At 46.5% G+C, this 12,835-nt stretch overlaps 1 long non-coding RNA gene and 1 pseudogene across 1 annotated transcript; both read left to right on the forward strand.

Annotated features, from left to right (window-relative positions):
• Window positions 1-307: 307 nt before the first annotated feature.
• Window positions 308-977, forward strand: LOC120654173. The gene is made up of 2 exons (XR_005667012.1): window positions 308-537; window positions 620-977. It is a non-coding gene; the product is annotated as an uncharacterized LOC120654173 (long non-coding RNA).
• A 9,045-nt stretch (window positions 978-10,022) lies between these two features.
• On the forward strand, window positions 10,023-11,334 carry LOC120653662 (annotated as a pseudogene).
• The last annotated feature ends 1,501 nt before the right edge of the window (window positions 11,335-12,835 follow it).

The raw sequence follows: 12,835 nt of genomic DNA on the forward strand, positions 1-12,835 counted from the left end.
TGTGTCAACTTGCATGCATGGATCGTTTTTGTGTCAGCTTTGCACGCCTGGATCGAATGGGAGGAGGAGGGGAGTGGGTCCGATCTACCATATGCAGAGATGTCACGCTCTTGCGTATAGCGTCGCGTTGTATCCATGTCCCTCCCAATTTTTACAATCCAGTTTTCCACATCCAATTTTTTACAGCGCGGTTGGGGCGCTACTATTCGGCGGCATACCCGTCTGTGGGCAAGTGGTGGTTCTTTGGATCCTTAAAAATAGTACAAAGAATTCAAATTGACAGAAAAAATTTGTTTGTTTGCTTCTCTGAATTTTCTAGGATTGCTAAAGAATTGCTGAGATAAGAATTGGGCTTGGCCCATTGAATTTCTAGTCACGCCCAGCGAAACAGGGTTTGGGCCTCCGAGTCCTGACAGCCCCCTCACACGCCGCCTGCGTCTTCTTCCTCACCATCTACGGCGAGGTGGGGTGGTCCTTGTCGTCCCAATCGGAGAGCTGCCTCCCGCTCGCCGTCACGAGCGGCACTTCTCGTACGCCGTACGCGCATGCCCCCCTCATCCACCTCCTCCGCCCCCTCCCTCCTGCGGATCTGGCCTTTAACCTCTGTCTCCGTTTGCAGCTAGCGCAGACGCCCCTTCCTCGCCTCCGCCCGCGGGCGATGGAGGGCGGATCCAGCTCGAAGAAGAGGAGATGGAGGAAGCGGAAGCTCAAGCAGGAGCGGAAGCCGAACCCCGCGACGCAGCTCACAGACGACCTCCTCGTCGAGATCCTGTCGCGCGTGCCGTACAGGTCCCTCTGCCGCTTCCGGTGCGTCTCCACGCGCTGGCGCGCGCTGATCTCCCACCCCGACTACCGAAGGAGGCTCCCCCAGACTCTTGCCGGCATCTTCCACCGAAGCCCCACCGCAGGTTGTGGAGTTAGTTTTGTAAATTGATTTTATTTAGTATTTTTAATTATTAGTCAAAATTTGTGTGCTACTTCAAATCAAACGGGCCTGCTACCATGCCCGATCCGACGACCCAGCTGCTAGCCAATGAAACGCGAGCGCTCGCAGTAGAAGTACACACACCCCAGGCCTAGCTACAGGTGCACGCTCGATATCCAGTAGCTTATTGGCCTCCCTCTTCTCCGATCCGATCCTCTACGTCCCCTGCGTGCAGTACAGCACAGTGTAGGTGCACACAAGTTGTTGTTGTTGGTGATATGTCTAAGAATCCATCGTCACAATATGGTTTAAAGCCCAAGAGGATATTGATTCAAGAGGAATTAGGGTTACTAATGGGCCTATGAGATAGAAGACCATTAGTACGCCCTATATATACGAGGGAGGGGCGGCACAACCGGTGAGCCCCGCCACCTCCCTAGCCGCCGCCCCCCTCTCTCGGCCGCCGCCCTTGCCGTGCGTGTGATGCTAGCACACCGACGCCCGGCGTTTCATCCCCGTACGTGTGGACTCCGTGGAGGTGCTGCTGCGACTGCTGCGCTGATCGGCTGCTGGGATCAAGGACGAGGAGTTCGGTTCGTGGGACGTGATCGACTACTTCCTCTACATCGACGCGCGACTTCTTTCGCTGCGCTGCGCGTCTAGTGGTAACGATCTATGATCTTCTACTCGCAAGTATCTTGGGTATATGCGGTAGTGATGGTAGTGTAGCCTACCCGTTTCCCTACAGTGGTACCAGAGCCATCTTGCATAGTTTTTGGTCTGGATCATTAGCATATAGGTGATATGTTGTTGTAGTGGATTGGATCTATTACTTTTGCACGATTTGATTAGATCAATTGGTCATAAGGGATTAAAACTGGAGCGAGTTGATTGCGTGGCATGTGACAAAAATATTAGTTTGTGTTCTTTCTCTGTTGTGCATACGACATGTCCCTACCGGCTGGAATCATCATCAGGGACTAACTGTGTGTATAGTCAGCAGATTGAACCAACAGATCGAGGTCATGGGTAGATGCAGTCATCTCAAGTGCAAAGTTTGCACGGTCAATGTGATTGACCTAGTGAAAATTGAGGCATTATGAATGGCTCAGATTTGTGGTGATGCGATCACTCTAATGAGATTTTCATAGGGATTCCATAGATGCGATCTGTGTAATTTCGTGAGGTTTTCAGGGCGCTGCCCTGAGACCCGCGGGGGCGGCTCCCCCCTCGACCCCCCGGGACCGCCGTTGCTTTCTCGCTATAGCGGCTTCCTAAGAGCTACTTTGGTAGAACACGTCGTACGCCTAATTTATTTTTGCAGGGTGTGATGTGAATGGTATGGCCTCAATGTCATGTGATGATGTATGTGATGATTTGTGCGGCCTGCGTGTCGCAAGTTAACACAACCGGGTTGAGATTGCACCATTATTGTATAACGACCTGCGTGTCGACTTGTGATGTTTGAATCCTCATGTAATTATTTCACTAGCTATTAGATGTAGTAGCTTAGTATTTTTTCATGGAGGCTTCAATCATGATGGCGATGATGATCACCACAAGACAGGACGGATAGCAATGGAGGTCACATTAGAGCCATGGCGATGGAGTCCATTGTAATGCAAGAGGCCATACTATTCACAATATAATATGATTATATGCCGGTGATGTTTATTTTCCTGTTATACTATTCTTTCATGCTTTTACATATGGTGGATGTTTTAATCATGATAGAATACCTTCTCTCAGAAAAGGTTGATTTTTTTATGCCTTTTACCAATAGTTGAACCTATAAATTTTGATCGTTGTGTGGTAGGTTTACCAAAGTAGAGTACCCTCAGCTATCACTTTTGTATAGGGTGGATGTCGGACATTCACAAGCATAGTATTGGTTTACTCAGCAAAACTATCAAAACAGTTTTGGCCTTTAAGGCATAGGGTTGGGGCCGGGGCTTTGGATGCCACCCAACAAACAAGATGTAAGGATCACCGGGGTGTCCGACCCTAGAGGGGGAGGGGGTGAATAGGGTCGCTAATCGCTTTTTAACCTAGGGCTCAAACTACTTGCATAAGATAAACCTAACACGTCCTATACATGCTAGTTATGACTAAGGTTTATCTATGCTACTCTCTACTTACCCTTAAAAGACTTGCAACCTAGCCAATCCTAATCATACTAACTAGGAAAGTAAAGGTACGCAAGATAGAGTAAATACGGAAACGTAATGCGGCAAGTAAAGAGGTAAGTGCAAGAGGGATGCAAACTCCCGAGTAGACACGGTCATGTAACGTGGTTCGGCACAAACGCCTACGTCCACGGGACACCGAGGCTCTTCCGATCACCGTCTTGCACTACGCCACCAATGGCGATGCCGGCAAGCAAAGGCAAGTGCCCACAAGACACCGAGTCTCGTGCACCGCCACCGTCTCTCTCGGTCACCCGGCCGAAATCCACTACGGAGCTTCTCCACCAAGGAAGGGGCCTCCTCTTCCCCCGCACAAAGTGTCGTTGCCGCTCCACACCAAGACGGAGGGTCACACGACGGATCACAAGTTGCTTGCCGCAGCAAGGCTTCTCTCAAGGGAGCTCTCGCAAGAACTAATTCCTATTACAAGCACTAAGCACTCTCACAAGTGTGCTTAAGCCTATATGATGTACAATGAAGCTCTATGGTGGTTGGAGAAGATCTTTAGCTCTTGTATACTTCCTTGAACTCCAGCACACCCAAATGACCCGGCCTTGGGGGTATATATAGGCAGCACAATCAAATATAGCCGTTGGAGAAAAGCTGCCAGAAATGTGCTTAACGCCGGTTAATCCGACGTACCCCAAAAGCCATCATCGGTTCAACCGGTGTATGTAAACTGTCACTTGAAAAACTAGCCGTTAGCAATTTACCGGTGTATCGCCGGTTTAACCGATGTAATCAACCGGTGTATGTAACATTAGCGTCGGTTTAACCGGTGAGTGTAACTTCTTCACGTTCCTCCAAAAACCACCTCTCTGGACAACTGAACCGATGCAATTGACCGATGCATCGTCGGTTCAACCGGTGTATGTAATTTCATCGGTCTTCATCTGCCAATGCACCAACGTATACATTTTCTTCAACGCCGGTTAATCCGGTGTAAAACCCTAGCCCGCAGACATTCTCTGTGATTGCACCGGTGAATTCATTTTGCCCTACGCCGGTTGAACCGGTGATAGCAAAATGCCTCAATTCTTGTCCCTTGGACCGAAGAGCTTTCAGGGCGCTGCCCTGAGACCCCCGTAGGGGCGGCCCTTTGGGTCTAGCTACGCCTATCTTCTCTTTGTCATCACTTGAACCTAAAAGCCTTGGAATGTTTATCTTAACAATCATATTAGTCCAAGTATTGTGTGTGTCATCAATCGCCAAAATATTATATTGAAATATGGCATGAGAGGCCATTTTCGCTACACAAGAGTCGCATATAGATGTGATTAGCAATTTGTTGTTTACCTGTATCACTACTTTTCTAGCTGTGATGCTAAAGCTCACTAGGATTTTAGTGATTATGGATCTTGAACCAATATATGTCATTAGAGGGAAGATGACTTTGATATAGTAGGTTGTCTTTTGTTAAATTAGTTAATGAAAGTCTTTACATAAACTTAGTGCTGAAATCTTGCTTTACTTTTATGTTGTAGATCATGTTTGCCAGTAACAATTCCGCTTTCAATTTGTGTTCTGTTTTTGAGAAAGAAAAGTTGAATGAAACAAACTTTATTGATTGGTACCGCAACCTGAGAATTGTTCTCAGGCAAGAGAAAATGGAGTATGTTCTTGAGCAGCCATATCCTGATGATCTCCCTGACAATGCAACTGCTGCTGATCGCAGAGCTTATGAGAAGCACTGCAATGACTCACTTGATGTCAGCTGTCTAATGCTCGCCACCATGTCCCCTGATCTGCAGAAGCAGTATGAGCATGTGGATGCTCACACCATGATCGAGGGGCTGCGTGGGATGTTTCAGAACCAAGCCAGGACTGAGAGGTTCAATATCTCAAAGTCCTTGTTTGCGTGCAAGCTGCCATAAGGTAGCCCGGTCAGTCCTCATGTGATCAAAATGATTGGTTATAATGAGACTTTGGACAGACTTGGTTCTGAACTTCACCAAGACTTGGCTACTGATGTTATTCTCCAGTCGCTCCCGGCGAGCTATGAGCATTTTATCATGAACTTTCAGATTGATGGTTTGGATAAAACATTGAGTGAGTTGTATGGGATGCTAAAGACAGCAGAGGAGAGCATTAAGAAGAATCCCAACCATGTGATGATGATTCAGAAGGGGAACAAAAAGAGGAAGCGTTGGACGCCTCCTAATGCCAAAGGTAAAGGCAAGGAAAAGAGTTACAGTGGTGAGTCCTCGGGCTCTAAGCTAAAGCCAGCACCTAAGGCCAAATCGGGCCCTACTTCTGAGGATGAATGCTTCCACTGTCATGAAAAGGGACATTGGTCTAGGAACTGCAAGAAGTACTTGGAAGAAAAGAAGAAGAAGGGAAGTGAGACTTCCACTTCAGGTATAAATGTTATAGAAATTAATATTGCATTATCTTCCAGTGCATCATGGGTATTTGATACTGGATCGATGATTCACACTTGCAAATCGTAGCAGGGTCGAAGTGAGACTAGAAGATTTGCAAGAGGCGAGTTGGACGTTCGTGTCGGCAATGGCGCAAAGGTTGCGGTGTTGGCGGTCGGCACCTACCACTTGTCTCTACCCTCCGGATTAGTTTTGGAATTAAATAATTGTTATTGCATTCCTACTTTGAGCAAGAACATTATTTCTTCTTCATGTTTGGAAGAAGTTAATAATTTTAAGATTGTAATAGAGAACAAACGTTGTTCTATTTTTTGCAATGGCATTTTTTATGCTCATTGTCCATTGGTGAATGGATTATATGTTCTTGATCTTGAGGATAAATCTGTCTGTAACATTAATACTAAGAGGCTTAGACCAAATGATTTGAATCCCACTTTTATTTGGCATTGTCGCTTAGGTCATATAAATGAGAAGCGCATTGAACCGCTCCATAAAGATGGATTGTTAAGTTCATTTGATTTTGAATCATTTGACACATGTGAGTCTTGTTTGCTTGGAAAGATGACCAAAGCGCCTTTCACTGGTCATAGTGAGAGGGCGAGTGACTTGTTGGGACTTGTACATACCGATGTATGTGGACCAATGAGCTCAATAGCCAGAGGTGGTTTTCAGTACTTCATTACTTTCACTGATGACTTTAGTAGATATGACTATATCTACTTAATGAGGCACAAGTCTGAATCGTTTGAAAAGTTCAAAGAATTTCAGAATGAAGTACAAAATCAATTAGGCAAGACAATTAAATTTCTGCGATCTGATCGTGGAGGAGAATATTTGAGCCTTGAATTTGGTGATCATTTGAAGCAATGTGGAATTATTCTGCAGCTAACTCCGCCCGGAACGCCTCAATGGAACGGGGTATCCGAACGGAGGAACCGAACCTTGTTGGACATGGTTAGGTCCATGATGAGCCAAGCTGATCTTCCATTGTCATTTTGGGGTTATGCTCTTGAAACTGCTGCGTTCACACTGAATAGGGTTCCAAGTAAGTCTGTTGAGAAGACACCATATGAGATATGGACTGGGAAACGTCCCGGATTATCTTTTCTCAAAGTTTGGGGATGTGAGGCTTATGTCAAACGTTTGATGTCAGATAAGCTCACTCCAAAGTCAGACAAATGCTTCTTTGTGGGGTATCCTAGGAAAACCAAAGGATATTATTTTTACAATAAGGCGGAAGGCAAAGTGTTTGTCGCTCGCAATGGTGTTTTCTTAGAAAAGGAGTTTCTCTCAAAAAGATTTAGTGGGAGCAAGGTGCAACTTGAAGAAATTCAGGAAACACCCGAAACTGTTTCAGCACTCACTGAAGATCCACGGGATGTGCAAGATTTTGCACAACCCGTAGTTGAGGCACCAGCCCCACGAAGGTCTATAAGGGCACGTCGCGCTACTGACAAGCTCAACCTCCTTATTACGGAGGAGCGCCACGTATTATTGATGGAAAATGATCAGCCCTTGACCTACAAAGAAGCAATGATGGGACCCGACTCCGACAAATGGCTTGAAGCCATGGAATCCGAGTTAAAATCCATGCATGATAATCAAGTTTGGAACTTGGTCGATAAAATTGACAGTGTAAGACCTGACGACTGTAAGTGGATTTTTAAGAAAAAATTAGACATGGATGGAAATGTTCACATCTATAAGACACGATTGGTGGCGAAAGGTTTCCAACAAATTCAAGGTGTTGACTATGAGAAAACCTTTTCGCCCGTCGCAATGCTAAAGTCTGTTCGGATTCTCCTAGCAATTGCTGCATATTATGACTATGAGATATGGCAAATGGATGTCAAAACCGCTTTCCTTAATGGACATCTAAGTGAGGATGTGTATATGACACAGCCTGAAGGTTTTGTTGATCCTAAAAATGCTGGGAAAATATGTAAGCTTCAGAGGTCCATCTATGGATTGAAGCAAGCGTCTCGGAGTTGGAATATTCGTTTTGATGAAGTAGTCAAAGGGTTTGGCTTCATCAAGAATGAAGATGAGCCTTGTGTTTACAAAAATGCTAGTGGGAGCGCACTTGTGTTTCTGGTCCTATATGTGGATGACATATTACTGATCGGAAATGATATTCCAATGCTTGAAGCCGTTAAAACCTCATTGAAAAAGAGTTTTTCGATGAAGGATTTAGGAGAGGCGGCTTACATTCTGGGTATTAGGATCTATAGAGATAGATCAAAAAGGCTAATTGGATTAAGCCAAGACACGTACATTGACAAGATATTGAATCGGTTCAATATGTAAGATTCCAAGAAAGGTTTCTTGCCAATGTCACATGGCATTACTCTAAGCAAGAGTCAGTGTGCTACGACACCTGATGAACAAAAGAGGATGAGTACGATTCCTTATGCTTCAGCCATAGGGTCGATCATGTATGCTATGCTTTGCACGCGCCCAGATGTTTCCTTTGCTCTAAGTGTAACGAGCAGGTATCAGTCAGATTTCGGTGAAGCTCACTGGACAATTGTAAAGAGTATCCTTAAGTACTTTAGAAGAACTAAGGATATGTTCCTAATATTTGGAGGCGAGGATGAGCTCCTTGTAAAGGGTTACACCGATGCTAGTTTTCAAACAGACAAAGATGACTCCAAATCGCAATCCGGTTTTGTTTTCTGCCTCAATGGTGGGGCAGTGAGCTGGAAGAGTTCCAAGCAAGATACGGCGGCTGATTCGACGACACAGGACGAGTATATTGCAGCTTCCGAAGCTGCAAAAGAAGCTGGATCAGAAAGTTTGTTTCTGACTTGGGTGTTGTTCCTAGTGCGTCCAATCCAGTGGACCTCTATTGTGATAATAGTAGTGCCGTTGCACTAGCAAAGGAGCCTAGAATAACTAAGAAGTCCAGACATATACTGCGGAAGTATCACCTCATCCGTAACTTTGTTGAGAGAGGTGATGTGAAGGTTTGCAAGGTGCACACGGATTCAAACGTTGCTGATCTGTTGACGAAGCCTCACCCACAATCAAAGCATGAGGCGCACATGAGATCTATGGGTATTAGATACTTACATCAGTAATTCTAGTGTGCGTGGGAGATTTTTTGTGTCATGAGTATGTTTATGTAATGATGAATAATTGTTATTTGTTCCATGGATGATTATTTTACATTGATTATCAAGTATGTGACTTGTTCGTGAAACTCTTTGTTGACAATGATATGATTCTATATTATCCCTAGTTTATGTCGTTATGTGGGACAACAACGACGTTGAGACTAGCACATGCATTAATTGATGATCATGTTTCACGGATCATGGATATGGAGATATCGGATTAATGATGTGGACACATGTTGGTGAACATGGTGTTGGATTGACCCACTCCAAGACAATGTTGGGATTGTTATTTTGTATGTGCCATCAGTTGTTCTTGAGTGTTATACCTACTGGATCCCTAGACCTGAGATCGCCATTGTTTCTCACTGTGTGTAGTGCATCTTGGGGCTGCTAAACGCTACTCCGTGACTGGGTAGTTACAAAAGTAGCTTACAGGTGTGTCATGAAACATGGAATGGGATGTGAGCGGATCAAGATGGAATTTGCCCCTCCTAGATAACGGGAGATATATCTCTGGGCCCCTCGAGATAGTTAGATTTGAAAGTGCATGACCATGCCAAAGTGATTAAAGAGTTAATCATGATGAGTAAATGTTAGTTATGAATAGAATCCACTATTAGATCGAGAGAATGGTCAAGCTATCACAAAGGTGGCACGCATCTCGCCTTGAGCTTGACTGGTATCGTGTGGCAAAGGGATCGGTGTATGAGTATATCTAAGGTTCGGCCGATATGATCTTTATGTGTATTTATGAGTCACTATGCCTTGCTAGGTGCCGCTATTGACTTGTGATTCGGAAATGATTTCCGATCACGACCACCTACACATGAACCTAACGGGTCACACACTTAAGGGGTTTGGAATGTTGAAAAGCTTGCCTGTATGATTGTCTCTAGTGCAAGTGGGAGATTGTTGGTGATATGCCCAAGAGCCCATCATCACAATACGGTTTAAAGGCCCAAGAGGATATTGATCCAAGAGGGATTAGGGTTACTAATGGGCCTATGAGATAGAAGCTCATTAGTACGCCCTATATATACGAGGGAGGGGCTAGGGGGCGACACAACCGATGAGCCCCGCCACCTCCCTAGCCGCCCCCCCTCTCGGCCGCCGCCCTTGCCGTGCGTGTGGTACTAGCACACCGACGCCCGGCGTTTCATCCCCGTATGTGTGGACTCCGTGGAGGCGCTGTTGCGACTGCTGCGCTGATCGGCTATTGGGATCAAGGACGAGGAGCTCGGTTCGTGGGACGTGATCGACTACTTCCTCTACATCGACGCGCGACTTCTTCCGCTGCGCTGCGCGTCTAGTGGTAATGATCTATGATCTTCTACTCGCAAGTATCTTGGGTATATGCAGTAGTGATGCTAGCGTAGCCCACCCGTTTCCCTACAGTTGTGACGTGCAAGGCATGGCCGCCGCCGCCGCGGGGAAGAAGAGTAGTAGCAGCGGCATGCCGGCGCTGGGGTGGTGGCTCATGGCGGTGGGCGCCCTCCGCGTCGGCCTCACCTGCTCCGGCTTCTTCGGTGCCCATCCTATCCTTGGGGCTTGAGACTATAATTTGAGAGGGTATGAAGAATAAGAGCCTATTTAGAGAGTCTGTTGGAGTTTGTTTTCATCCTAAACTCTCAAAATTTAGAGTAGGAGCTAAACTCTCAAAATTTAGAGTAGGAGCTCAAATAGGGGCTTGGACTGGAGTTGCTCTAAAAGCATCTCCAGCCCACTTCCTATTTGGGTCCCTACTCTATTTTTTAGGAGTTTTAAAGAAATGTTAACTCCAACAAAATTTCTAAATTGACTCCTAGGTATTTTAGAAGAGCTCTCAAACTACAAAGTAAAGAACCTAGCAAGGAGGGCCTGATCCGCCCTCCCATCGGCTGATCGGCCCGGCACGCCTGCCTCTCGCCCCGACGCCTCCCCGCCCCGCGCTGCCGGCGCGCCGGCAGCCACCCCGCCTCCCAGGAGGGGCACGACACTGGGCGCGCGCCAGGACACGGGGCCGGGGGTAGCCCGCGCACGGCGGCCGGAAACCCACGCGAAGCACGGGCGCCCGTCTCGCCGGCCGCTCCCAGGTCGCCGCCCTTTCCCTGGCCGGCAGCCCGGCGCGTCGAACTCTGCCGCCCGGGGGCCGCCCCCACTCCGCGCGCGGAGCACGACGCTTGTGCCCCACGAGGACCGGCTCGCAAGAAGGTGGCCCTGCAGTGGATCACCAACGACTCGACCCGCCGCGCGACCTTGAAGAAGCGCTGCAAGGGCTTGATGAAGAAGGCGAGCAAGCTGGCTACGCTGTGCGACATCGACGTCCTCTTTGTGGTCTACGACGGTGAGGGCGAGGCGCGGCCGGAGGTGTGGTCGGGTGGCCCCGGTGAGGCGGAGCGCATCGCCGCCCGCTTCAAGGCCGTGTCGGAGCTGGACCAGTTCAAGAAGAAGCAGGACATGAAGGGATTCCTCACACAGAGCAACGACAAGCTCAAGGATCAGCTGCGCAAGACGCAGCACGAGAACCGGGAGCGCAAGGCCTCGTGGGCTTCTCCGTGGAGGAGGTCGTCACCCTCGGCTTGGTGGTGGAGCAACGCATCCAGGCCGTCATGGACGCCATCGCGCGCCTCCAGGGGGAGGGACACGACCTTTCGGCGGCGGCGGCGGCGCTGCCGCAGCCGCCGCTGGCGCCTTTCATCACCGGGGCCGGCCACAGGGACATCATGATGCAAAAAATTCTCTAGTTTGGTCTTTAGAGTTTATATATTGGTAATGGATACTGCTCTACTGTTTATGGCCATCTGAGACTGAATTTTGTTGAAAAATTCTCTAGTGTATTATTATGAAGTCTGAACTGAATGTTATTCACTACTGAATGTTCAAATGGGTTCAAGCAATATTCAGTTGTGTGCTTTTCGGGAATGCATTTGTGCACAGTTCTACTGTGATGTTTCTTTTGTGTAAATTTAACCTCTGCATTGTTCAGAGCAATATTCCTTGTGTAGCATGCTGATGCTGGTCATTCAGAGGGTTGGTTGTTGGACTTCTGTCAATTAACAGAATGGTCATTATTCTGAATTGGTTGTTGTACTAAATCAATTAATAGAATGGCAACACTTGGGCAAGAAACAGTGCTAGTTCAGATTGTTAACTGAACTGAGCATGGCTGGCTGATATGTTGAACTGTTACAGTGTTGGTGCCCACATTGTTCTGTTAGTGATGTAAAGCATTGTAAGTATCAGAAGTAACAGGCCGAAAATAGTGAACCTGCCAATAATTTAGAGAACATTTAGTTTATTATGACTAACACTTACACTTACAGCAGAGAACATATATGACTAACTTATAAATAGGAAACAAATCACCAGATATAAATATCACAATTCACCAGGATTCTATTCTATTTTCATATACTGTTAACAAATGGAACTTTTCAGTTGTCTGAACCATATTCTGTTTTTTTCAGTTGGAACACTAACAGTTTGCACACTCCACAGGAATATAGAAGCCAATCCCTTTTGAGCGAGAGCTGCTGTAGCACTGCATCTGCACATGCAGATAGAAAAGGCCTGCAGAAAATGAACTTTGTTCTGTCTGTTGAACTAAGGCCCTGTTTAGTTCCAGCGCAAAAAATCTTTGCGTTGGAATCTTACTAATTTGAAGTACTAAATGAAGTCTATTTACCAAACTTTTGCACAGATGGGTTGTAAATCGCGAGACGAATCTAATGATGCTAATTAATCCATGATTAATCAATAACTAGCGGATGGTTACTGTAGCATCACTGTTGCAAATCATTGGTTAAGTAGGCTCATTAGATTCGTCTCGCGATTTACAGCCCATCTATGCAAAAAGTTTTGTAAATAGACTTCATTTAGTACTCCATGCGTGTGTCGAAATATTTGATGTGACGGTTTTTTGCGTTTACGAGATTTATGGGGTGGGAACTAAACAGGGCCTAATGGACTTTCAGAAACAGAGATGCAGCTTACCTGAAAATGCACATTACCTGAAACCAGCTTACCTGAAGACAACAATGCACATTATCTGATTCAGTTTACCTGAAAATGCTTCATGCTATCTCTCTGAATATGCTTGAGCAGTCACAATGAGAAATCAGTTGGCAGAAATCAGTCACAAAGAGAAACAGTGCTAGTCCAATACAGCATGTCCATTTCTGAAAATGGACGCGGCATGTGCTCTGATCATGTGTTCTGTCAGCTTCATTGCAGTGTAGTTGCCAG

This window comes from Panicum virgatum, chromosome 1N, assembly GCF_016808335.1.
Source record: "Panicum virgatum strain AP13 chromosome 1N, P.virgatum_v5, whole genome shotgun sequence".
Lineage (NCBI taxonomy): Eukaryota > Viridiplantae > Streptophyta > Magnoliopsida > Poales > Poaceae > Panicum > Panicum virgatum.